Genomic DNA, 5,123 nt, shown 5'->3' on the forward strand with positions numbered 1-5,123 from the left:
AATTAAAAAAATTCTTATTTTGGTGTATAGGAGCTTGCCTATGAAACTGAAGATGAGAGATAAGGGACAGAAAAGTGAAGGAACAAGGAACCAAGAGCCTCCCAGAACTGGAAGAAGGTGAGGGGAGAGTTTCCCCATTTTTACTGTTATAATCCAGTTTTTAATATTAAAAAAATAATGAATATGTGTTAATTTTCTGAAGGAAAAATTTTTAAAGAGAGCAGCAGAATAATTAATTCTGGAGAGATAGATGAGAAAGAATAATTGCTAACTTGAGCTCCCTTTCTGCTCTACAGTCAGTACCTCTATTAGATATTTGCAAATTTTGTTAATGTATTGTGCTAATTTTTTGTTGTTGTTGAGAGTCCTGGGACTTGGGACTCGGGGCCTGAGCACTGTCCCTGGCTTCTTTTTGCTCAACGCTAGCACTCTGCCACTTGGGCCACAGTGCCACTTCTGGCCTTTTTCTATATGTGTGGTGCTGAGGAATCAAACCCAGGGCTTCATGCATGATAGGCAAGCACTCAAGCACTAAGCCACATTCCCAGCCCTAATTTTTTAAAGGTATTGTTTAATTTACTTTTGGCTAAATTATATAACATCTCCAAAGGCAAAAGCCATAGCTCAGTTTTAGCTTTCTGTAGTGCCTAACCTTGCAAATGAAAAAGAAGTATTCAAAAAGCATGAATTGAGCTGAGCCTCCATCTGCAATTTCAGCACTTGGGAGATGGGAGAGGAGACAGGAGGACTGTGAGTCCCAGGCCAGCGTGGGCTACATAGTGAGACCTTATCTAAAACAAAAACAAATCATGAATTGTGAAATGTGCCACCGAGGACATTAACATACAAAGATAACTGCTAAAACGCAGCAGCAGACTCAGTAGACATTAAGTGGAGAATGAACTTTTCAACTTGTGGGTGAGAACAGGAAGGAAAAACTGGGAGACAGCAAGGGAAGGGATCACATTGTTTAAAAAAGCATGTAGGGGGCTGGGGATATAGCCTAGTGGCAAGAGTGCCTGCCTCATATACACGAGGCCCTAGGTTCGATTCCCCAGCACCACATATACAGAAAACGGCCAGAAGCGGCGCTGTGGCTCAAGTGGCAGAGTGCTAGCCTTGAGCGGGAAGAAGCCAGGGACAGTGCTCAGGCCCTGAGTCCAAGGCCCAGGACTGGCCAAAAAAAAAAAAAAAAAAAAGCATGTAGGGGGGCTGGGAATATGGCCTAGTGGCAAGAGTGCTTGCCTCCTACACATGAAGCTCTTGGTTCGATTCCCCAGCACCACATATATAGAAAATGGCCAGAAGGGGCGCTGTGGCTCAGGTGGCAGAGTGCTAGCCTTGAGCAGGAAGAAGCCAGGGACAGTGCTCAGGCCCTGAGTCCAAGGCCCAGGACTGGCCAAAAAAAAAAGCATGTAGGGCTGGGAATATGGCTTAGTGGTAGAGTGCTTGCCTAGCATGCATGAAGCCCTGGGTTCGATTCCTCAACACCACAAATATAGAAGAAGGCCAGAAGTGGCGCTGTGGCTCAAGTGGCAGAGTGCTAGCCTTGAGCAAAAAGAAGCCAGGGACAGTGCTCAGGCCCTGGGTTCAAAGCCCAGGACTAGCAAAACAGAAAAACAAAAAAGCATGTACTTTTTTTTTTTTTTTTTGCCAGTCTTGGGTTTGAACTCAGGGCATAGGCACTGTCCCTGAGCTTTTTTGTGTTCAAGGCTAGTGCTCTACTACTTGAGACACAGCTTCACTTCCAAATTTTTCTGAGTAGTTTATTGGTATATTAGAGAGTCTCACAGGGACTTTTCTGCCTTGGGCTTGTTTTGAACTATGATCCTCATCTTAGCCTCCTGAGTCACTAGAATTACAGATGTGAGCCACCGGTGCCCATTAAGCATTTACTTTTTACTTTATGTAACTGTAACCCCTATAATCTTCATAATAATAAGGAAAATCTCTATTCTATATCCTGATGAGCTATAAATTATGAGCAAATTAAACTCCCATTGTCTCATCATAAAAAAAAAAAAGAAGAGGGCTGGGAATGTGGCTCAGTGGTAGAGTGCTTGCCTAGGATGCATGAAGCCCTGGGTTGGATTTCTCAGCACCACATAAAGAGAAAAAGCCAGAAGCGGCGCTGTGGCTCAAGAGATAGATTGCTAGCCTTGAGCAAAAGAATCTCAGGGATAGTGCCCAGGCACTCAGTTTAAGCCCCAGGACTGGCAAAATAATAAAAGTTAGGGATAAATAGCTCACTTACCTAGTGTGTAGAAGAACCTGTTTTTTTTTTTTTTTTTTTTGGCCAGTCCTGGGCCTTGGACTCAGGGCCTGAGTACTGTCCCTGGCTTCTTCCCGCTCAAGGCTAGCACTCTTCCACTTGAGCCACAGCGCCGCTTCTGGCCGTTTTCTGTATATGTGGTGCTGGGGAATCGAACCTAGGGCCTCGTGTATCCGAGGCAGGCACTCTTGCCACTAGGCTATATCCCCAGCCCCGAAGATCCTGGTTTTAATTTCCATAAAGTAATAATAAAATAGTAAATAAGTAAATAAAAATAAAATAGTAATAAATGTAAAATAGTAATCTTGGAGTGAGAAATACTTTCTATATATGACAAAAATGCAGAAGTATAGAGAAAAATATTGATCAGTTGAACTACTTGAAAATTTTGTCTGAAGCAGGTATCATCAGTGGCTTACATGTACAATTGTACCTACTCAGGAGGCTGAGATCTGAGAACTGAGGTTAGGAGGTAGCCCAGGGAGACAAATCTGCAAGACTCCTATCTTCATCAACTAGCCAGAAGCTAGAAGTGGAGAAGTGGCTCAAGTTACCACTTGAGCTAGCACTCTACCAGGGCTAGCCATGAGTGAAAAAGCTGACAGTGCCTAGCTATGGAACTGAGTTCAAGCCCTTGTACTGGCACAAACACACACACACACACACACACACACGCATGCATGCATGAATGCATACATACATATATACATACATGCATACATACATACACAGTTTACTTGGAAAAAATATTAAGTAGAAGGAGAGGAAGGGAGGGAAGGGTGGAGGAAGGGAAGAAAGAGGAAAGGAAGGAAACACAAAGTGACAGTATTTGCAACTCAGAAATTCCTTAATAAAGACTTGCACAAATATGAAATAAAAAGATCAGCAACCCAATACAAAACAACCAAAGGGTATGTCATTTCACAAAAAAATGGTTTTCAGATGTGTAAAATGAGATATGTAAATTAAAACTGAGCTACCACTGTAAAAACTGTAAAACCGACAAAACTCAACAAGTGTGGTAACTCTTTGTCACAGTGTGTGGGAAAACTGGTACTCTTGGTGTAATGCTGAGCATTACAGTTGGTATGACTTTCGTGGTAAGTACTATGCATTGGTAATACACCTTTTAGCATCATCTACCATTTTTCCCTCTTGCTCAATCTCCATTCACCTCCTGCAGTGACTCAAATATGCCAAGCACACTCCAGCCCCAGAACCTATGCATTCAGTTTCCCTACTAATCCTGAACTGCATGCACATCGGTATTTCCTTACAGCCTTCAGGCCTTTTCTCAAACCGCATCCCTCCAGTGAGGCCCTCTCTGATTGCACAGTGGCCTCCACTTGCTCCAACACTCTCCTGTTGCACTGTTTTAATACAGAGCACTTACCATCTGCCATTTGTCTATGCATTCTGTTTGTCTCTCTTTTCCAGCAAGACTCTAAGTCCAAGAAAAGCACACTCTGTTGCGCATATGCTGTACCCTCAAATAAAAAAGAGGAGTAGCCAAAAGTTTACATCATTGGCATATAGGAAATGAAACAATAGAAATGACAGTTTCTGAGCCAATATTAATTGAAACAGGATCCAAGCTACTCAGATCTTTGTGGTTTCTGCAGTGTCTACTAGTATTACATGTCTGTCCTAGCAACAGTGCTTTCAAGATTATGGTTTAATTACTGTACATTTCATGTTTCTGAGAGATACTGCTTCAGGAAAGATTCAGAATAACATGTTTTGATTTCACTTTTAAATTTTTCATCGAATGTAAAGTGTTGATTGAAAATGAAATCATACTACCAGTAATAGACAGTTTTGAATTAGAAGGAACTATACCCAGTTCCATAAATTACATTAATAATCACAAATTGATTTCTTAGTACTTTTTTAATCTTGTAGAGAAAGTTTTATTTTTTTTTCAAATTTTTATTATCAAACTGATGTACAGAGAGGTTACAGCTTCATACGTTAGGCATTGGATACATTACTTGTACTGTTTGTTACCTCGTCCCTCATTCCCCTCCTCCTTCCTCCCCCTTTCCCTTTCCTCCCATGAGGTGTTCAGTTCACTTACACCAAACAGCTATGCAAGTATTGCTTTTGTAGTTGTTTTTCTTTTTTTACCCCGTGTCTCTCAATTTTGGTATAGAGAAAGTTTATTTTATTTTATTTTTTTGGCCAGTCCTGGGTCTTGGACTCAGGGCCTGAGCACTGTCCCTGGCTTCCTTTTTGCTCAAGGCTAGCACTCTGCCACTTGAGCCACAGCGCCACTTCTGGCTGTTTTCTGTATATGTGGTGCTGGGGAATCGAACCCAGGGCCTCATGTATACGAGGTAAGCTCTCTTGCCACTAGGCCATATCCCCAGCCTAGAGAAAGTTTTTATAAGCATCCTTTTTATTGATCAATCATAACATGGCAAAATGTGCAGTTGCTGTTTCTGAAAAATGATCCAAATGCTACCTGCAGAGATGAAGAGAAATTCTTAGAAAATTCTGTAATAGTATAAATGTTGGGTTAAAAAAGTCTCATAGTTGTTAGAATGCCATGAAATTAATACTTGCAATCCAGATTGCTGTAGTTTACACTTTTCCTGTATGTTTCAAATCAAGTGTGTACCATTTGTACTGAAACACCACAGAATGAATTATCCAAAGTCCATTGATTTTAATATGTGTTTAGGTTTGTAAAAGAATTATAGTAATTTCTTGCACATTTTTGGAAATTAATTGTATAAGAATTTATGTATCTCCTTCTAGATACAGTGTGTAAATAAAAAAATCATTCACACAAAAACAAAACAAAACAGGCTTAACATAGAGTGGCACTTATTACACTGAATAAATCAAT

Source organism: Perognathus longimembris, chromosome 5 (assembly GCF_023159225.1).
Source record: "Perognathus longimembris pacificus isolate PPM17 chromosome 5, ASM2315922v1, whole genome shotgun sequence".
NCBI lineage: Eukaryota > Metazoa > Chordata > Mammalia > Rodentia > Heteromyidae > Perognathus > Perognathus longimembris.